The following is a 22,205-nucleotide window of genomic DNA, read 5'->3' on the forward strand; positions in this document are numbered from 1 at the left end:
CTGATAAAAACGACCATCAACAATGGGCAGGAGTGTCCCTGGGCCCCTGGGGGCCCCTGGCGGGCGGGCCCCGGGACGTCTTCCCCCTGTCAGCATGGCCAGACCTCACGGAGGTATGCCTGATCAAACTCGGAGAAAAACAAATATCGAACTCGGAGAAAAACGACCATCGGCAAGGGGCTGAGAGGCTGAAGCGTCCCCGGGCCCCTGGGGGCCCCTGGCGGGAGGGCCCCGGGATGCCTCCCCCCTCTCAGCATGGCCAGACCTCATGGAAGTCTGCCTGATCAAACTCGGAGAAAAACGACCATCGGCAAGCGGCTGAGAGGCAGAAGCGTCCCCGGGCCCCTGGGGGCCCCTGGCAGGCGGGCCCGGGATGCCTTCCCCCTCTCAGCATGGCCGGACCTCACGGAGGTCTGTGCCTGATCAAACTCGGAGAAAAACGACCATCGGCAAGGGGCTGAGAGGCAGGAGCGTCCCGGGCCCCTGGGGGCCCCTGGCGGGAGGGCCCCGGGATGCCTCTCCCCTCTCAGCATGGCCGGACCTCATGGAAGTCTGCCTGATCAAACTCGGAGAAAAACAACCATCGAACTTGGAGAAAAACGACCATCGGCAAGGGGCCAAGAGGCAGAAGTGTCCCCGGGCCCCTGGGGGCCCCTGGCGGGTGGGCCCCAGGAAACCTTTCCCCCTTAGCATGGCCAGACCTCATGGAAGTCTGCCTGATGAAACTCAGAGAAAAACAACCATCGAACCCTGATAAAAACGACCATCGACAAGGGGCAAAGAGGCAGAAGCATCCACGGGCCCCTGGGGGCCCCTGGCGGGTGGGCCCCGGGACGCCTTACCCCTCTCAGCATGGCCAGACCTCACAGAGGTATGCCTGATCAAACTCAGAGACAAACGACCATCGGCAAGGGGCTGAGAGGCAGGAGCGTCCCCGGGCCCCTGGGGGACCCTGGCAGGCCCCGGGATGCCTCCCCCCTCTCAGCATGGCCGGACCTCCTGGAAGTCTGCCTGATCAAACTCGGCGAAAAACAACCATCTAACTCAGAGAAAAACGACCATCGGCAAGGGGCCAAGAGGCAGAAGTGTCCCGGGGCCCCTGGGGGCCCCTGGCGGGCTGGCCCGGGACACCTTCCCCCTCTCAGCATGGCCAGACCTCACGGAGGTCTGTGCCTTATCAAACTCGGAGAAAAAGGACCATTGGCAAGGGGCTGACAGGCAGGAGCGTCCCCGGGCCCCTGGGGGCCCCTGGTGGGCGGGCCCCGGGATGCCTTCCCCCTCTCAGCATGGCCTGACCTCATGGAAGTCTGCCTGATCAAACTCGGAGAAAAACGACCATCGAACCTTGATAAAAACGACCATCAACAATGGGCAGGAGCGTCCCCGGGCCCCTGGGGGCCACTGGCGGGCGGGCCCCGGGACGCCTTTCCCCTCTCAGCATGGCCAGACCTCACGGAGGTATGCCTGATCAAACTCGGAGAAAAACAACTATCGAACTCAGAGAAAAACGACCATCGGCAAGGGGCTGAGAGGCTGAAGCGTCCCCGGGCCCCTGGGGGCCCCTGGCAGGCGGGCCCCGGGATGCCTCCCCCCTCCCAGCATTGCCAGACCTCATGGAAGTCTGCCTGATCAAACTCAGAGAAAAACGACCATCGAACTCGGAGAAAAACGACCATTGGCAAGGGGCTGAGAGGCAGAAGCGTCCCCGGGCCCCTGGGGGCCCCTGGGGGCTCCTGGCAGGCGGGCCCGGGATGCCTTCCCCCTCTCAGCATGGCCGGACCTCACGGAGGTCTGTGCCTGATCAAACTCGGAGAAAAAGGACCATCGGCAAGGGGCTGAGAGGCAGGAGCGTCCCCGGGCCCCTGGGGGCCCCTGGCAGGTGGGCCCCGGGACACCTTCCCCCTCAAACTTGGTGAAAAAGGACCATCGGCAAGGGGCTGAGAGGCAAGAGTGTCTGGTGGGCAGGCCCCAGGGCTGCCTACCCCTGATTCAGAATCTCCGGAGGTCTGACTGACCCTCTCCCTAGTAATCCGGAGGAACATTACCCCCCTTTCTTGTAATCTGTGCACTCGAAGTCACACAGGGGACCCAAGGCACGAACGAGCCCGACCTCCTGGAGCCCTGGCTGGGATCCGGGAGGCGAATGGCACCTCATCGGGACTTCCAGGGAAGTTCGGTCATCTGGTCACCCCATTGGAAAGCATTGCGGGCGACCAGATGGCCGAGGCGAGAGGGGCGACCAGTTGGCCGGGACCGAAATGACGCCAATCTGCCTGCCCCGGGCCTGCAGGGCTCTGGGGCTGCAGGGCTCATGGGCTCCGGGGCTGCAGGGCTCAGGGGCTCCAGGGCTGCAGGCATCCGGGGCTGCAGGGCTCCGGGGCTGCAGGGCTCCGGGGCTCCAGGGCTCTAGGACTCCAGGGCTCCAGGTCTCCAGGGCTGCAGGGCTGCAGGGCTCCGGGGCTGCTGGGCTCCAGGGCTCGGGGGCTCCAGGGTAGCAGGGCTCCAGGGGTCGGGACCCATGGAGCCCGTCCCGGGTACTTTGCCACTCTGCGGCCCAGAGGAGGGAGCCCCGGATGCCTGGGAGGTGTTGCCCGGGCATCGCCCATCTGGTCCCCAGCAGGGAACCACCAGCCCCGGGAGGGTGTTTGGGCAAACCCTTGCACCTACTAATCCGGAGGAAAATTACCCCCCTTTCTTGTAATCCGTGCACTCGAGGTGACAGAGGGGACCCAGGGCGCAAACGTGCCCGACCTCCTGGAGCCCTGGCTGGGATCCGGGAGGCGAATGGCACCTCATAGGGACTTCCAGGGAAGTCCGGCCATCTAGTCGCCCCATAGGAAAGCATTGCGGGCAACCAGATGGCCGAGGCGAAAGGGGCGACCAGATGGCCGGGACCAAAATGACGCCAATCGGCCTGCCCCGGGCCTGCAGGGCTCTGGGGCTGCAGGGCTCCGGGGGCTGCAGAGCTACAGGGCTCCGGGGCTGCAGGGCTCCAGGGCTTCAGTCCTCCCCGGGCCCTGATGGACCCTCTGTCCCGGGCGCCCCAGACCCCCCTGGCCGGCTCACAGGACGGAGGGGTATTCCCGCACCACCGGGCCATGCCGGATGGGGCTGAAGCCCCGGGCCCGGTCCCAGGCCCGGCTCCCGGACCCTAGGCCAGGCCTGGGAGAGCCTCCCCTGGGCTGCAGGGCTCCAGGGCTCCAGGGCTCAGGGGCTGCAGAGCTCTGTGGGCTGCAGGGCTTTGGGGCTGCCGGGCTCGGGGGCTCCAGGGCTGCAGGGCTCGGGGGCTCCGGGGCTGCAGGGCTCAGGGGCTCCGTGGCTGCAGGCATCCAGGGCTGCAGGGCTCGGGGCTGCAGGGCTCCTCGGGGGCTCCAGGGCTCCCGGGCTCCGGGGCTGCAGGGCTCCGGGGCTCCAGGGCTCTAGGGCTCCAGGGATCCAGGGCTGCTGGGCTCCAGGGCTCGCAGGCTCCAGGGCAGCAGGGCTCCAGGGCTTGGAACCCATGGAGCCCGTCCCCGGTACTTTGCCACTCTGCGGCCCGGAGGAGGGAGCCCCGGATGCATGGAAGGTGTTGCCCGGGCATCGCCCATCTGGTCCACAGCAGGGAACCACTAGCCCCGGGAGGGTGTTTGGGCATACCCTTGCACCTACTAATCCGGAGGAAAATTACCCCCCTTTCTTGTAATCTGTGCACTCGAGGTGACAGAGGGGACCCAGGGCGCAAACGTGCCCGACCACCTGGAGCCCTGGCTGGGATCCGGGAGGCGAATGGCACCTCATAGGGACTTCCAGGGAAGTCCGCCATCTAGTTGCCCCATAGGAAAGCATTGCCGGCGACCAGATGGCCGAGGCGAGAGGGGCGACCAGATGGCCGGGACCGAAATGACGCCAATCTGCCTGCCCCGGGCCTGCAGGGCTCTGGGGCTGCAGGGCTCCGGGGGCTGCAGAGCTACAGGGCTCCGGGGCTGCAGGGTTCCGGGGCTTCAGTCCTCCCCGGGCCCTGATGGACCCTCTGTCCCGGGCGCCCGGACCCCCCTGGCCGGCTCACAGGACGGAGGGGTATTTCCGCACCACCGGGCCATGCCGGATGGGGCTCAAGCCCCGTGCCCGGTCCCAGGCCTGGCTCCCGGACCCTAGGCCAGGCCCGGGAGAGCCTCCTCTGGGCTGCAGGGCTCCAGGGCTACAGGGCTCGGGGGCTGCGAGCTCTGTAGGCTGCAGGGCTTCGGGGCTGCCGGGCTCGCGGGCTCCAGGGCTCCAGGGCTCCAGGGCTCGGGGGCTCCGGGGCTGCAGGGCTCAGGGGCTCCGTGGCTGCAGGCATCCGGGGCTGCAGGGCTCGGGGGCTGCAGGGCTCCTCGGGGGCTCCAGGGCTCCCGGGCTCCGGGGCTGCAGGGCTCCGGGGCTCCAGGGCTCTAGGGCTCCAGGGATCCAGGGCTGCTGGGCTCCAGGGCTCGGGGGCTCCAGGGCAGCAGGGCTCCAGGGCTTGGGACCCATGGAGCCCGTCCCGGGTACTTTGCCACTCTGCGGACCGGAGGAGGGAGCCCCTAATGCCTGGGAGGTGTTGCCCGGGCATCGCTCATCTGGTCCCCAGCAGGGAACCACCAGCCCCGGGAGGGTGTTTGGGCATACCCTTGCACCTACTAATCCGGAGGAAAATTACCCCCCTTTCTTGTAATCCATGCACTCGAGGTGACAGAGGGGACCCAGGGCACAAACGTGCCCGACCTCCTGGAGCCCTGGCTGGAATCCGGGAGGCGAATGGCACCTCATAGGGACTTCCAGGGAAGTCCGGCCATCTAGTCGCCCTTATAGGAAAGCATTGCGGGCGACCAGATGGCCGAGGCGAGAGGGGCGACCCGATTGCCGGGACCGAAATGACACCAATCTGCCTGCCCCGGGCCTGTAGGGCTCAGGAGCTGCAGGGCTCCGGGGCTCTGGGGCTCCGGGGCTCTGGGGCTCCGGGGCTGCAGGGCAAGGGGACTGCAGGGCTCCACAGCTTGGGGGGCTGCAGGGCTCCGGGGCTGCAGGGCTCGGGTTCTCCAGGGCTCCAGGGCTCCAGGGCTCCAGGGCTGCAGGGCTCCGGGGCTGCTGGGCTCCAGGGCTCCGGGGCGGCTGGGCTCCGGGGCTCCAGGGCCTGGGACCCATGGAACCCGTTCCGGGTACTTTGCCACACTGCGGCCCGGAGGAGGGAGCCCCGGATGCCTGGGAGGTGTTGCCTGGGCATCGCCCATCTGTTCCCCAGCAGGAAACCACCAGCTCCGGGAGGGTGTTTGGGCATACCCTTGCACCTACTAATCCGGAGGAAAATTACCCCCCTTTCTTGTAATCCGTGCACTCGAGGTGACAGAGGGGACCCAGGGCGCAAAAGTGCCCGACCTCCTGGAGCCCTGGCTGGGATCCGGGAGGCAAATGGCACCTCATAGGGACTTCCAGGGACGTCCGGCCATCTAGTCACCCCATAGGAAAGCATTGCGGGCGACCAGATGGCCGAGGCGAGAGGGGCGACCAGATGGCCGGGACCGAAATAACACCAATCTGCCTGCCCCAGGCCTGCAGGGCTCTGGGGCTGCAGGGCTCCGGGGGCTGCAGAGCTACAGGGCTCCAGGGCTGCAGGGCTCCGGGGCTTCAGGCCTCCCCGGGCCCTGATGGACCCTCTGTCCCGGGCGCCCTTGACCCCCCCCGGCCGGCTCGCAGGATGGAGGGTTATTCCCGCACCACCGGGCCCTGCTGGACTGGGCTCAAGCCCCGGGCCCGGTCCCTGGCCCGGCTCCCGGACCCTAGGCCAGGCCCGGGAGAGCCTCCCCTAGGCTGCAGGGCTACAGGGCTACAGGGCTCGGGGGCTGCAGGGCTCCATGGACTGCAGGACTTCGGGGCTGCCGGGCATGGGGGCTCCAGGGCTGCAGGGCTCGGGGGCTCCGGGGCTGCAGGGCTCAGGGGCTCCCGGGCTGCAGGCATCCGGGGCTGCAGGGCTCGGGGGCTGCAGGGCTCCTCGGGGGCTCCACAGCTCCCGGGCTCCGGGGCTGCAGGGCTCCAGGGCTGCAGGGCTCCGGGGGGGCTCCAGGGGCTGTAGGGCTCCAGGGGCTCCAGGGCTGCAGGGCTCCAGGGCTCCAGGGCTGCAGGGCTGCAGGGCTCCATGGGGACTACAGGGCTCCAGGGGCTGTAGGGCTCCGGGGGCTCCAGGACGGAGGGGTATTCCCGCACCTCCGGGCCCTGCCGGATGGGGCTCAAGCCGCGGGCCCGCTCCCGGTCTCTGCTTCTGAAACCCTAGCCAGGCTGGGGAAAGAGCCGCCCTTGCCTCTGATGAATGCCTGGAACCTCGGCCGGCCTGCAGGACGGGGAAGCTCCAGCAAACCCATGGCTGGCCGGACGGAGCTCAAGCCCCGGGCCCGCTCCCGGTCCCTGCTTCCGAAACCCTAGCCCGGCCGGGGAGAGCCTCCCTTGGCCCTGATGAACGCCCGGAACCTCAGCCGGCTTGCGGGACGGGGAGGCTCCAGCAACCCCATGGCCTACCGGACGGAGCTCAAGCCCCGGGCCCGGTCCCTGCTTCCAAAACCCTAGCCAGCCCGGGGAGAGCCTCCCTTGGCCCGATAAACGCCCGGAACCTCGGCCGGCTTGCAGGACGGAGCTCAGGCCCCAGGCCTCAGGCCCAGCCTACCAACCCTAGCCGGGCCCGGGGAGAGCCTCCCGGTAGATCCCCCTGTCCCCAGCACCTGGACCCTGGGCCGGAACCAAGGAGGGTTAAGCCCAGGACACGTCCTCTCCCCGACGGCCTGCCCGGGGAGCCCATTTTTGTCGACTATTAAGCCCCCACGAAGTGGGGGCTTACAGACCTTTGGGAAAGGACAAAAGTTGGAGTTAGCCCGTCCGCCAGCCTGCAGGGCCATCTGGTCACCCAGCCCGCAGGGCCATCTGGTCACGCAGCCAGGCGACCAGATGACCCGGGACGACCCAGCGCCCGGATGGCCTGGGAGGGTGCCGTACCCAGTCGCCCTTGCAGTCCAGCGAGGGTGGCCAGGCGCTGCTGCTTGCCTCCTTGCTCGACTTGCCCATTCAGCAGTGGGAAGGGGAGGCCCGGCCGGCGGCGGCCCAGGCTATCTGGTCACCCTGCCGACCCGCAAGGGAAGGTGTGGCCCCCATCCCCGCACCCCGGTGGGGCAGGGAGGGGAGGGAGAGGCCCCCGTGCCGGAGGGCATGTGGTGGAGGCAGCCTCCCGCAGGCCCGTGTTACCCCCTCCACATCCATCCCGCCGGCCAGGCGGCAGAGGGACCCACCCCTGGGTGTGGTGGAGGGAGGCTTCTGCGGGCGCCCACGCATGGAAAGAGACAAAAACTTGGCTCAGAGGATGACTTTCAATAGATCGCAGCGAGGTAGCTGCTCTGCTACTTACGAAACCCTGACCCAGAATCAGGTTGTCTACGAATGATTTAGCACTGGGTGCCCCACGAACATGGGCCTGATCAAACTCAGAGGAAAAGGACCATCGGCAAGGGGCTGAGAGACAGGAGCGTCCCCGGGCCCCTGAGGGGCCCTGGCGGGCAGGCCCCGGGATGCCTTCCCCCTCTCAGCATGGCCAGACCTCATGGAAGTCTGCCTGATCAAACTCGGAGAAAAATGACCATCGAACCCTGATAAAAACAACCATCGACAATGGGCCGAGAGGCAGAAGCATCCACCGGCCCCTGGGGGCCCCTAGCGGGTGGGTCCTGGGACGCCTTCCCCCTCTCAGCATGGCCAGACCTCACGGAGGTATGCCTGATCAAACTCTGAGAAAAACGACCATCGGCAAGGGGCTGAGAGGCAGGAGCGTCCCCGGGCCCCTGGGGGCCCCTGGCAGGCAGGCTCCAGGACGCCTCCCTCCCTCTCAGCATGGCCAGACCTCATGAAAGTCTGCCTGATCAAACTCGGAGAAAAACAACCATCGAACTTGGAGAAAAACGACCATCGGCAAGGGGCCAAGAGGCAGAAGCGTCCCCGGGCCCCTGGGGGCCCCTGGCGGGTGGGCCCCAGGAAACCTTTCCCCCTCAGCATGGCCAGACCTCACGGAGGTCTGTACCTGATCAAACTCGGAGAAAAAGGACAATCGGCAAGGGGCTGAGAGGCAGGAGCGTCCCCGGGCCCCTGGGGGCCCCTGGCGGGCAGGCCCCGGGATGCCTTCCCTCTCTCAGCATGACCAGACCTCATGGAAGTCTGCCTGATGAAACTCGGAGAAAAACGACCATCGAACCCTGATAAAAACGACCATCGACAAGGGGCCGAGAGGCAGAAGCATCCACGGGCCCCTGGGGGCCCCTGGCGGGCGGGCCCCGGGATGCATTCCCCCTCTCAGCATGGCCAGACCTCACTGAGGTATGCCTGATCAAACTCGGAGACAAACAACCATCGGCAAGGGGCTGAGAGGCAGGAGCGTCCCAGGGCCCCTGGGGGACCCTGGCAGGCCCTGGGATGCCTCCCCCCTCTCAGCATGGCTGGACCTCCTGGAAGTCTACCTGATCAAACTCGGCGAAAAACAACCATCTAACTCGGAGAAAAACGACCATCGGCAAGGGGCCAGGAGGCAGAAGTGTCCCCGGGTCCCTGGGGGCCCCTGGCGGGCAGGCCCGGGACACCTTCCCCCTCTCTGCATGGCCAGACCTCACGGAGGTCTGTGCCTTATCAAACTCGGAGAAAAAGGACCATCGGCAAGGGGCTGACAGGCAGGAGCGTCCCCGGGCCCCTGGGGGCCCCTGGCGGGAGGGCCCCGGGATGCCTCCCCCCTCTCAGCATGGCCAGACCTCATGGAAGTCTGCCTGATCAAACTCGGAGAAAAACGACCATCGGCAAGGGGCTGAGAGGCAGAAGCGTCCCCGGGCCCCTGGGGGCCCCTGGCAGGCGGGCCCGGGATGCCTTCCCCCTCTCAGCATGGCCGGACCTCACGGAGGTCTGTGCCTGATCAAACTCGGAGAAAAACGACCATCGGCAAGGGGCTGAGAGGCAGGAGGTCCCCGGGCCCCTGGGGGCCCCTGGCGGGAGGGCCCCGGGATGCCTTCCCCCTCTCAGCATGGCCAGACCTCATGGAAGTCTGCCTGATCAAACTCGGAGAAAAACAACCATCGAACTTGGAGAAAAACGACCATCGGCAAGGGGCCAAGAGGCAGAAGCGTCCCCGGGCCCCTGGGGGCCCCTGGCGGGTGGGCCCCAGGAAACCTTTCCCCCTTAGCATGGCCAGACCTCATGGAAGTCTTCCTGATGAAACTCGGAGAAAAACAACCATCGAACCCTGACATAAACGACCATCGACAAGGGGCCGAGAGGCAGAAGCATCCATGGGCCCCTGGGGGCCCCTGGCGGGTGGGCCCCGGGACGCCTTACCCCTCTCAGCATGGCCAGACCTCACAGAGGTATGCCTGATCAAACTCGGAGACAAACGACCATCGGCAAGGGGCTGAGAGGCAGGAGCGTCCCCGGGCCCCTGGGGGACCCTGGCAGGCCCCGGGATGCCTCCCCCCCTCTCAGCATGGCCGGACCTCCTGGAAGTCTGCCTGATCAAACTCGGCGAAAAACAACCATCTAACTCCGAGAAAAACGACCATCGGCAAGGGGCGAAGAGGCAGAAGTGTCCCGGGGCCCCTGGGGGCCCCTGGCGGGCCGGCCCGGGACACCTTCCCCCTCTCAGCATGGCCAGACCTCACGGAGGTCTGTGCCTTATCAAACTCGGAGAAAAAGGACCATCGGCAAGGGGCTGACAGGCAGGAGCGTCCCCGGGCCCCTGGGGGCCCCTGGCGGGCGGGCCCCGGGATGCCTTCCCCCTCTCAGCATGGCCAGACCTCATGGAAGTCTGCCTGATCAAACTCGGAGAAAAACGACCATCGAACCTTGATAAAAACGACCATCAACAATGGGCAGGAGCGTCCCCGGGCCCCTGGGGGCCACTGGCGGGCGGGCCCCGGGACGCCTTTCCCCTCTCAGCATGGCCAGACCTCACGGAGGTATGCCTGATCAAACTCGGAGAAAAACAACTATCGAACTCAGAGAAAAACGACCATCGGCAAGGGGCTGAGAGGCTGAAGCGTCCCCGGGCCCCTGGGGGCCCCTGGCAGGCGGGCCCCGGGATGCCTCCCCCCTCCCAGCATGGCCAGACCTCATGGAAGTCTGCCTGATCAAACTCTGAGAAAAACGACCATCGAACTCGGAGAAAAACGACCATCGGCAAGGGGCTGAGAGGCAGAAGCGCCCCCGGGCCCCTGGGGGCCCCTGGGGGCCCCTGGCAGGCGGGCCCGGGATGCCTTCCCCCTCTCAGCATGGCCGGACCTCACGGAGGTCTGTGCCTGATCAAACTCGGAGAAAAAGGACCATCGGCAAGGGGCTGAGAGGCAGGAGCGTCCCCGGGCCCCTGGGGGCCCCTGGCAGGTGGGCCCCGGGACACCTTCCCCCTCAAACTTGGTGATAAAGGACCATCGGCAAGGGGCTGAGAGGCAAGAGTGTCCCCAGGACACTGGGGGGCCCGGTGGGCAGGCCCCAGGGCTGCCTACCCCTGATTCAGAATCTCCGGAGGTCTGACTGACCCTCTCCCTAGTAATCCGGAGGAACATTACCCCCCTTTCTTGTAATCTGTGCACTCGAAGTCACACAGGGGACCCAAGGCACGAACGAGCCCGACCTCCTGGAGCCCTGGCTGGGATCCGGGAGGCGAATGGCACCTCATCGGGACTTCCAGGGAAGTTCGGTCATCTGGTCGCCCCATTGGAAAGCATTGCGGGCGACCAGATGGTCGAGGCGAGAGGGGCGACCAGATGGCCGGGACCGAAATGACGCCAATCTGCCTGCCCCGGGCCTGCAAGGCTCTGGGGCTGCAGGGCTCATGGGCTCCGGGGCTGCAGGGCTCAGGGGCTCCAGGGCTGCAGGCATCCGGGGCTGCAGGGCTCCGGGGCTGCAGGGCTCCGGGGCTCCAGGGCTCTAGGACTCCAGGGCTCCAGGTCTCCAGGGCTGCAGGGCTCCGGGGCTGCTGGGCTCCAGGGCTCGGGGGCTCCAGGGTAGCAGGGCTCCAGGGGTCGGGACCCATGGAGCCCGTCCCGGGTACTTTGCCGCTCTGCGGCCCAGAGGAGGGAGCCCCGGATGCCTGGGAGGTGTTGCCCGGGCATCGCCCATCTGGTCCCCAGCAGGGAACCACCAGCCCCGGGAGGGTGTTTGGGAAAACCCTTGCACCTACTAATCCGGAGGAAAATTACCCCCCTTTCTTGTAATCCGTGCACTCGAGGTGACAGAGGGGACCCAGGGCGCAAACGTGCCCGACCTCCTGGAGCCCTGGCTGGGATCCGGGAGGCGAATGGCACCTCATAGGGACTTCCAGGGAAGTCCGGCCATCTAGTCGCCCCATAGGAAAGCATTGCGGGCAACCAGATGGCTGAGGCGAAAGGGGCGACCAGATGGCCGGGACCAAAATGACGCCAATCGGCCTGCCCCAGGCCTGTAGGGCTCAGGAGCTGCAGGGCTCCGGGGCTCCGGGGCTCCGGGGCTGCAGTGCTCGGGGACTGCAGGGCTCCACGGCTAGGGGGGCTGCAGCGCTCCGGGGCTCCAGGGCTCCGGGGCTCCGGGGCTCCGGGGCTGCTGGGCTCCGGGGCTGCTGGGCTCCAGGGCTTGGGGGCTCCAGGGCAGGAGGGCTCCAGGGCTCCAAGGCTCCGGGGCTCCAGGGCCCGGGACCCATGGAGCCCGTCCCGGGTACTTTGCCACTCTGCGGCCCGGAGGAGGGAGCCCCGGATGCATGGAAGGTGTTGCCCGGGCATCGCCCATCTGGTCCACAGCAGGGAACCACCAGCCCCGGGAGGGTGTTTGGGCATACCCTTGCACCTACTAATCCGGAGGAAAATTACCCCCCTTTCTTGTAATCTGTGCACTCGAGGTGACAGAGGGGACCCAGGGCGCAAACGTGCCCGACCTCCTGGAGCCCTGGCTGGGATCCGGGAGGCGAATGGCACCTCATAGGGACTTCCAGGGAAGTCCGGCCATCTAGTCGCCCCATAGGAAAGCATTGCGGGCGACCAGATGGCCGAGGCGAGAGGGGCGACCAGATGGCCGGGACCGAAATGACGCCAATCTGCCTGCCCCAGCCTGCAGGGCTCTGGGGCTGCAGGGCTCCGGGGGCTGCAGAGCTACAGGGCTCCGGGGCTGCAGGGCTCCGGGGCTTCAGTCCTCCCAGGGCCCTGATGGACCCTCTGTCCCGGGCGCCCCAGACCCCCCTGGCCGGCTCACAGGACGGAGGGGTATTCCCGCTCCACCGGGCCATGCCGGATGGGGCTGAAGCCCCGGGCCCCGGTCCCAGGCCCGGCTCCCGGACGCTAGGCCAGGCCTGGGAGAGCCTCCCCTGGGCTGCAGGGCTCCAGGGCTCAGGGGCTGCAGAGCTCTGTGGGCTGCAGGGCTTTGGGGCTGCCGGGCTCGGGGCTCCAGGGCTGCAGGGCTCGGGGGCTCCGGGGCTGCAGGGCTCAGGGGCTCCGTGGCTGCAGGCATTCAGGGCTGCAGGGCTCGGGGGCTGCAGGGCTCCTCGGGGGCTCCAGGGCTCCGGGGCTGCAGGGCTCCGGGGCTCCAGGGCTCTAGGGCTCCAGGGATCCAGGGCCGCTGGGCTCCAGGGCTCGCAGGCTCCAGGGCAGCAGGGCTCCAGGGCTTGGAACCCATGGAGCCCGTCCCCGGTATTTTGCCACTCTGCCGCCCGGAGGAGGGAGCCCCGGATGCATGGAAGGTGTTGCCCGGGCATCGCCCATCTGGTCCACAGCAGGGAACCACCAGCCCCGGGATGGTGTTTGGGCATACCCTTGCACCTACTAATCCGGAGGAAAATTACCCCCCTTTCTTGTAATCCGTGCACTCGAGGTGACAGAGGGGACCCAGGGCGCAAACGTGCCCGACCTCCTGGAGCCCTGGCTGGGATCCGGGAGGCGAATGGCACCTCATAGGGACTTCCAGGGAAGTCCGGCCATCTAGTCGCCCCATAGGAAAGCATTGCGGGCAACCAGATGGCCGAGGCGAAAGGGGCGACCAGATGGCCGGGACCAAAATGACGCCAATCGGCCTGCCCCGGGCCTGCAGGGCTCTGGGGCTGCAGGGCTCATGGGCTCCGGGGCTGCAGGGCTCAGGGGCTCCAGGGCTGCAGGGCTGCAGGCATCCGGGGCTGCAGGGCTCCGGGGCTGCAGGGCTCCGGGGCTCCAGGGCTCTAGGACTCCAGGGCTCCAGGTCTCCAGGGCTGCAGGGCTCCGGGGCTGCTGGGCTCCAGGGCTCGGGGGCTCCAGGGTAGCAGGGCTCCAGGGGTCGGGACCCATGGAGCCCGTCCCGGGTACTTTGCCACTCTGCGGCCCAGAGGAGGGAGCCCCGGATGCCTGGGAGGTGTTGCCCGGGCATCGCCCATCTGGTCCCCAGCAGGGAACCACCAGCCCCGGGAGGGTGTTTGGGCAAACCCTTGCACCTACTAATCCGGAGGAAAATTACCCCCCTTTCTTGTAATCCGTGCACTCGAGGTGACAGAGGGGACCCAGGGCGCAAACGTGCCCGACCTCCTGGAGCCCTGGCTGGGATCCGGGAGGCGAATGGCACCTCATAGGGACTTCCAGGGAAGTCCGGCCATCTAGTCGCCCCATAGGAAAGCATTGCGGGCAACCAGATGGCCGAGGCGAAAGGGGCGACCAGATGGCCGGGACCAAAATGACGCCAATCGGCCTGCCCCGGGCCTGCAGGGCTCTGGGGCTGCAGGGCTCCGGGGGCTGCACAGCTACAGGGCTCCGGGGCTGCAGGGCTCCAGGGCTTCAGTCCTCCCCGGGCCCTGATGGACCCTCTGTCCCGGGCGCCCCAGACCCCCCTGGCCGGCTCACAGGACGGAGGGGTATTCCCGCACCACCGGGCCATGCCGGATGGGGCTGAAGCCCCGGGCCCGGTCCCAGGCCCGGCTCCCGGACCCTAGGCCAGGCCTGGGAGAGCCTCCCCTGGGCTGCAGGGCTCCAGGGCTCCAGGGCTCAGGGGCTGCAGAGCTCTGTGGGCTGCAGGGCTTTGGGGCTGCCAGGCTCGGGGGCTCCAGGGCTGCAGGGCTCGGGGGCTCCGGGGCTGCAGGGCTCAGGGGCTCCGTGGCTGCAGGCATCCAGGGCTGCAGGGCTCGGGGGCTGCAGGGCTCCTCGGGGGCTCCAGGGCTCCCGGGCTCCGGGGCTGCAGGGCTCCGGGGCTCCAGGGCTCTAGGGCTCCAGGGATCCAGGGCTGCTGGGCTCCAGGGCTCGCAGGCTCCAGGGCAGCAGGGCTCCAGGGCTTGGAACCCATGGAGCCCGTCCCCGGTACTTTGCCACTCTGCGGCCCGGAGGAGGGAGCCCCGGATGCATGGAAGGTGTTGCCCGGGCATCGCCCATCTGGTCCCCAGCAGGGAACCACCAGCCCCGGGAGGGTGTTTGGGCAAACCCTTGCACCTACTAATCCGGAGGAAAATTACCCCCCTTTCTTGTAATCCGTGCACTCGAGGTGACAGAGGGGACCCAGGGCGCAAACGTGCCCGACCTCCTGGAGCCCTGGCTGGGATCCGGGAGGCGAATGGCACCTCATAGGGACTTCCAGGGAAGTCCGGCCATCTAGTCGCCCCATAGGAAAGCATTGCGGGCAACCAGATGGCCGAGGCGAAAGGGGCGACCAGATGGCCGGGACCAAAATGACGCCAATCGGCCTGCCCCGGGCCTGCAGGGCTCTGGGGCTGCAGGGCTCCGGGGGCTGCACAGCTACAGGGCTCCGGGGCTGCAGGGCTACAGGGCTTCAGTCCTCCCCGGGCCCTGATGGACCCTCTGTCCCGGGCGCCCCAGACCCCCCTGGCCGGCTCACAGGACGGAGGGGTATTCCCGCACCACCGGGCCATGCCGGATGGGGCTGAAGCCCCGGGCCCGGTCCCAGGCCCGGCTCCCGGACCCTAGGCCAGGCCTGGGAGAGCCTCCCCTGGGCTGCAGGGCTCCAGGGCTCCAGGGCTCAGGGGCTGCAGAGCTCTGTGGGCTGCAGGGCTTTGGGGCTGCCGGGCTCGGGGGCTCCAGGGCTGCAGGGCTCGGGGGCTCCGGGGCTGCAGGGCTCAGGGGCTCCGTGGCTGCAGGCATCCAGGGCTGCAGGGCTCGGGGGCTGCAGGGCTCCTCGGGGGCTCCAGGGCTCCCGGGCTCCGGGGCTGCAGGGCTCCGGGGCTCCAGGGCTCTAGGGCTCCAGGGATCCAGGGCTGCTGGGCTCCAGGGCTCGCAGGCTCCAGGGCAGCAGGGCTCCAGGGCTTGGAACCCATGGAGCCCGTCCCCGGTACTTTGCCACTCTGCGGCCCGGAGGAGGGAGCCCCGGATGCATGGAAGGTGTTGCCCGGGCATCGCCCATCTGGTCCACAGCAGGGAACCACTAGCCCCGGGAGGGTGTTTGGGAATACCCTTGCACCTACTAATCCGGAGGAAAATTACCCCCTTTCTTGTAATCTGTGCACTCGAGGTGACAGAGGGGACCCAGGGCGCAAACGTGCCCGACCACCTGGAGCCCTGGCTGGGATCCGGGAGGCGAATGGCACCTCATAGGGACTTCCAGGGAAGTCCGGCCATCTAGTTGCCCCATAGGAAAGCATTGCGGGCGACCAGATGGCCGAGGCGAGAGGGGCGACCAGATGGCCGGGACCGAAATGACGCCAATCTGCCTGCCCCGGGCCTGCAGGGCTCTGGGGCTGCAGGGCTCCGGGGGCTGCAGAGCTACAGGGCTCCGGGGCTGCAGGGCTCCGGGGCTCCGGGGCTTCAGTCCTCCCCGGGCCCTGATGGACCCTCTGTGCCGGGCGCCCGGACCCCCCTGGCCGGCTCACAGGACGGAGGGGTATTCCCGCACCACCGGGCCATGCCGGATGGGGCTCAAGCCCCGTGCCCGGTCCCAGGCCCGGCTCCCGGACCCTAGGCCAGGCCCGGGAGAGCCTCCTCTGGGCTGCAGGGCTCCAGGGCTACAGGGCTCGGGGGCTGCGAGCTCTGTAGGCTGCAGGGCTTCGGGGCTGCCGGGCTCGCGGGCTCCAGGGCTCCAGGGCTCGGGGGCTCCGGGGCTGCAGGGCTCAGGGGCTCCGTGGCTGCAGGCATCCGGGGCTGCAGGGCTCGGGGGCTGCAGGGCTCCTCGGGGGCTCCAGGGCTCCCGGGCTCCGGGGCTGCAGGGCTCCGGGGCTCCAGGGCTCTAGGGATCCAGGGCTGCTGGGCTCCAGGGCTCGGGGGCTCCAGGGCAGCAGGGCTCCAGGGCTTGGGACCCATGGAGCCCGTCCCGGGTACTTTGCCACTCTGCGGACCGGAGGAGGGAGCCCCTAATGCCTGGGAGTTGTTGCCCGGCCATCGCTCATCTGGTCCCCAGCAGGGAACCACCAGCCCCGGGAGGGTGTTTGGGCATAACCTTGCACCTACTAATCCGGAGGAAAATTACCCCCCTTTCTTGTAATCCATGCACTCGAGGTGACAGAGGGGACCCAGGGCACAAACGTGCCCGACCTCCTGGAGCCCTGGCTGGAATCCGGGAGGCGAATGGCACCTCATAGGGACTTCCAGGGAAGTCCGGCCATCTAGTCGCCCCATAGGAAAGCATTGCGGGCGACCAGATGGCCGAGGCGAGAGGGGCGATCCGATTGCCGGGACCGAAATGACACCAATCTGCCTGCCCCGGGCCTGTAGGGCTCAGGAGCTGCAGGGCTCCGGGGCTCTGGGGCTCCGGGGCTCTGGGGCTCCGGGGCTGCAGGGCAAGGGGACTGCAGGGCTCCACAGATTGGGGGGCTGCAGGGCTCCGGGGCTGCAGGGCTCGGGTTCTCCAGGGCTCCAGGGCTCCAGGGCTCCAGGGCTCCAGGGCTCCAGGGCTGCAGGGCTCCGGGGCTGCTGGGCTCCAGGGCTCCGGGGCGGCTGGGCTCCGGGGCTCCAGGGCCTGGGACCCATGGAACCCGTTCCGGGTACTTTGCCACACTGCGGCCCAGGGGAGGGAGCCCCGGATGCCTGGGAGGTGTTTCCCGGGCATCGCCCATCTGTTCCCCAGCAGGAAACCACTAGCTCCGGGAGGGTGTTTGGGCATACCCTTGCACCTACTAATCCGGAGGAAAATTACCCCCCTTTCTTGTAATCCGTGCACTCGAGGTGACAGAGGGGACCCAGGGCGCAAAAGTGCCCGACCTCCTGGAGCCCTGGCTGGGATCCGGGAGGCAAATGGCACCTCATAGGGACTTCCAGGGACGTCCGGCCATCTAGTCACCCCATAGGAAAGCATTGCGGGCGACCAGATGGCCGAGGCGAGAGGGGCGACCAGATGGCCGGGACCGAAATAACACCAATCTGCCTGCCCCAGGCCTGCAGGGCTCTAGGGCTGCAGGGCTCCGGGGGCTGCAGAGCTACAGGGCTCCAGGGCTGCAGGGCTCCGAGGCTTCAGGCCTCCCCGGGCCCTGATGGACCCTCTGTCCTGGGCGCCCTTGACCCCCCCGGCCGGCTCGCAGGATGGAGGGTTATTCCCGCACCACCGGTCCCTGGCCCGGCTCCCGGACCCTAGGCCAGGCCCGGGAGAGCCTCCCCTAGGCTGCAGGGTAACAGGGCTGCCGGGCATGGGGGCTCCAGGGCTGCAGGGCTCGGGGGCTCCGGGGCTGCAGGGCTCAGGGGCTCCCGGGCTGCAGGCATCTGGGGCTGCAGGGCTCGGGGGCTGCAGGGCTCCTCGGGGGCTCCACAGCTCCCGGGCTCCGGGGCTGCAGGGCTCCAGGGCTGCAGGGCTCCGGGGGGGCTCCAGGGGCTGTAGGGCTCCAGGGGCTCCAGGGCTGCAGGGCTCCAGGGCTGCAGGGCTCCAGGGCTCCAGGGCTGCAGGGCTGCAGGGCTCCATGGGGACTACAGGGCTCCAGGGGCTGTAGGGCTCCGGGGGCTCCAGGACGGAGGGGTATTCCCGCACCTCCGGGCCCTGCCGGATGGGGCTCAAGCCGCGGGCCCGCTCCCGGTCTCTGCTTCTGAAACCCTAGCCAGGCTGGGGAAAGAGCCGCCCTTGCCTCTGATGAACGCCTGGAACATCGGCCGGCTTGCAGGACGGGGAAGCTCCAGCAAACCCATGGCTGGCCGGACGGAGCTCAAGCCCCGGGCCCGCTCCCGGTCCCTGCTTCCGAAACCCTAGCCCGGCCGGGGAGAGCCTCCCTTGGCCCTGATGAACGCCCGGAACCTCAGCCAGCTTGCGGGACGGGGAGGCTCCAGCAACCCCATGGCCTACCGGACGGAGCTCAAGCCCCGGGCCCGGTCCCTGCTTCCAAAACCCTAGCCAGCCCGGGGAGAGCCTCCCTTGGCCCGATAAATGCCCGGAACCTCGGCCGGCTTGCAGGACGGAGCTCAGGCCCCAGGCCTCAGGCCCAGCCTACCAACCCTAGCCGGGCCCGGGGAGAGCCTCCCGGTAGATCCCCCTGTTCCAGCACCTGGACCCTGGGCCGGAACCAAGGAGGGTTAAGCCCAGGACACGTCCTCTCCCCGACGGCCTGCCCGGGGAGCCCATTTTTGTCGACTATTAAGCCCCCACGTAGTGGGGGCTTACAGAACTTTGGGAAAGGACAAAAGTTGGAGTTAGCCCATCCGCCAGCCTGCAGGGCCATCTGGTCACCCAGCCCGCAGGGCCATCTGGTCACGCAGCCAGGCGACCAGATGACCCGGGACGACCCAGCGCCCGGATGGCCTGGGAGGGTGCCGTACCCAGTCGCCCTTGCAGTCCAGCGAGGGTGGCCAGGCGCTGCTGCTTGCCTCCCTGCTCGACTTGCCCATTCAGCAGTGGGAAGGGGAGGCCCGGCCGGCGGCGGCCCAGGCTATCTGGTCACCCTGCCGACCCGCAAGGGAAGGTGTGGCCCCCATCCCCGCACCCCGGTGGGGCAGGGAGGGGAGGGAGAGGCCCCCGTGCCGGAGGGAATGTGGTGGAGGCAGCCTCCCGCAGGCCCGTGTTACCCCCTCCACATCCATCCCGCCGGTCAGGCGGCAGAGGGACCCACCCCTGGGTGTGGTGGAGGGAGGCTTCTGCGGGCGCCCACGCACGGAAAGAGACAAAAACTTGGCTCAGAGGATGACTTTCAATAGATCGCAGCGAGGTAGCTGCTCTGCTACTTACGAAACCCTGACCCAGAATCAGGTTGTCTACGAATGATTTAGCACTGGGTGCCCCACGAACATGGGCCTGATCAAACTCAGAGGAAAAGGACCATCGGCAAGGGGCTGAGAGACAGGAGCGTCCCCAGGCCCCTGAGGGGCCCTGGCGGGCAGGCCCCGGGATGCCTTCCCCCTCTCAGCATGGCCAGACCTCATGGAAGTCTGCCTGATCAAACTCGGAGAAAAATGACCATCGAACCCTGATAAAAACAACCATCGACAATGGGCCGAGAGGCAGAAGCATCCACGGGCCCCTGGGGGCCCCTAGCGGGTGGGTCCTGGGACGCCTTCCCCCTCTCAGCATGGCCAGACCTCACGGAGGTATGCCTGATCAAACTCTGAGAAAAACGACCATCGGCAAGGGGCTGAGAGGCAGGAGCGTCCCCGGGCCCCTGGGGGCCCCTGGCAGGCAGGCTCCAGGATGCCTCCCTCCCTCTCAGCATGGCCAGACCTCATGAAAGTCTGCCTGATCAAACTCGGAGAAAAACAACCATCGAACTTGGAGAAAAACGACCATCGGCAAGGGGCCAAGAGGCAGAAGCGTCCCCGGGCCCCTGGGGGCCCCTGGCGGGTGGGCCCCAGGAAACCTTTCCCCCTCAGCATGGCCAGACCTCACGGAGGTCTGTACCTGATCAAACTCGGAGAAAAAGGACAATCGGCAAGGGGCTGAGAGGCAGGAGCGTCCCCGGGCCCCTGGGGGCCCCTGGCGGGCAGGCCCCGGGATGCCTTCCCTCTCTCAGCATGACCAGACCTCATGGAAGTCTGCCTGATGAAACTCGGAGAAAAACGACCATCGAACCCTGATAAAAACGACCATCGACAAGGGGCCGAGAGGCAGAAGCATCCACGGGCCCCTGGGGGCCCCTGGCGGGCGGGCCCCGGGATGCATTCCCCCTCTCAGCATGGCCAGACCTCACTGAGGTATGCCTGATCAAACTCGGAGACAAACAACCATCGGCAAGGGGCTGAGAGGCAGGAGCGTCCCAGGGCCCCTGGGGGACCCTGGCAGGCCCTGGGATGCCTCCCCCCTCTCAGCATGGCTGGACCTCCTGGAAGTCTACCTGATCAAACTCGGCGAAAAACAACCATCTAACTCGGAGAAAAACGACCATCGGCAAGGGGCCAGGAGGCAGAAGTGTCCCCGGGTCCCTGGGGGCCCCTGGCGGGCAGGCCCGGGACACCTTCCCCCTCTCTGCATGGCCAGACCTCACGGAGGTCTGTGCCTTATCAAACTCGGAGAAAAAGGACCATCGGCAAGGGGCTGACAGGCAGGAGCGTCCCCGGGCCCCTGGGGGCCCCTGGCGGGAGGGCCCCGGGATGCCTCCCCCCTCTCAGCATGGCCAGACCTCATGGAAGTCTGCCTGATCAAACTCGGAGAAAAACGACCATCGGCAAGGGGCTGAGAGGCAGAAGCGTCCCCGGGCCCCTGGGGGCCCCTGGCAGGCGGGCCCGGGATGCCTTCCCCCTCTCAGCATGGCCGGACCTCACGGAGGTCTGTGCCTGATCAAACTCGGAGAAAAACGACCATCGGCAAGGGGCTGAGAGGCAGGAGGTCCCCGGGCCCCTGGGGGCCCCTGGCGGGAGGGCCCCGGGATGCCTTCCCCCTCTCAGCATGGCCAGACCTCATGGAAGTCTGCCTGATCAAACTCGGAGAAAAACAACCATCGAACTTGGAGAAAAACGACCATCGGCAAGGGGCCAAGAGGCAGAAGCGTCCCCGGGCCCCTGGGGGCCCCTGGCGGGTGGGCCCCAGGAAACCTTTCCCCCTTAGCATGGCCAGACCTCATGGAAGTCTGCCTGATGAAACTCGGAGAAAAACAACCATCGAACCCTGACATAAACGACCATCGACAAGGGGCCGAGAGGCAGAAGCATCCATGGGCCCCTGGGGGCCCCTGGCGGGTGGGCCCCGGGACGCCTTACCCCTCTCAGCATGGCCAGACCTCACAGAGGTATGCCTGATCAAACTCGGAGACAAACGACCATCGGCAAGGGGCTGAGAGGCAGGAGCGTCCCCGGGCCCCTGGGGGACCCTGGCAGGCCCCGGGATGCCTCCCCCCCTCTCAGCATGGCCGGACCTCCTGGAAGTCTGCCTGATCAAACTCGGCGAAAAACAACCATCTAACTCCGAGAAAAACGACCATCGGCAAGGGGCGAAGAGGCAGAAGTGTCCCGGTGCCCCTGGGGGCCCCTGGCGGGCCGGCCCGGGACACCTTCCCCCTCTCAGCATGGCCAGACCTCACGGAGGTCTGTGCCTTATCAAACTCGGAGAAAAAGGACCATCGGCAAGGGGCTGACAGGCAGGAGCGTCCCCGGGCCCCTGGGGGCCCCTGGCGGGCGGGCCCCGGGATGCCTTCCCCCTCTCAGCATGGCCAGACCTCATGGAAGTCTGCCTGATCAAACTCGGAGAAAAACGACCATCGAACCTTGATAAAAACGACCATCAACAATGGGCAGGAGCGTCCCCGGGCCCCTGGGGGCCACTGGCGGGCGGGCCCCGGGACGCCTTTCCCCTCTCAGCATGGCCAGACCTCACGGAGGTATGCCTGATCAAACTCGGAGAAAAACAACTATCGAACTCAGAGAAAAACGACCATCGGCAAGGGGCTGAGAGGCTGAAGCGTCCCCGGGCCCCTGGGGGCCCCTGGCAGGCGGGCCCCGGGATGCCTCCCCCCTCCCAGCATGGCCAGACCTCATGGAAGTCTGCCTGATCAAACTCTGAGAAAAACGACCATCGAACTCGGAGAAAAACGACCATCGGCAAGGGGCTGAGAGGCAGAAGCGTCCCCGAGCCCCTGGGGGCCCCTGGGGGCCCCTGGCAGGCGGGCCCGGGATGCCTTCCCCCTCTCAGCATGGCCAGACCTCATGGAAGTCTGCCTGATCAAACTCGGCGAAAAACAACCATCTAACTCGGAGAAAAACGACCATCGGCAAGGGGCCAGGAGGCAGAAGTGTCCCCGGGTCCCTGGGGGCCCCTGGCGGGCAGGCCCGGGACACCTTCCCCCTCTCTGCATGGCCAGACCTCACGGAGGTCTGTGCCTTATCAAACTCGGAGAAAAAGGACCATCGGCAAGGGGCTGACAGGCAGGAGCGTCCCCGGGCCCC

This window comes from Lissotriton vulgaris, chromosome 11, assembly GCF_964263255.1.
Source record: "Lissotriton vulgaris chromosome 11, aLisVul1.2, whole genome shotgun sequence".
Classification (NCBI taxonomy): domain Eukaryota; kingdom Metazoa; phylum Chordata; class Amphibia; order Caudata; family Salamandridae; genus Lissotriton; species Lissotriton vulgaris.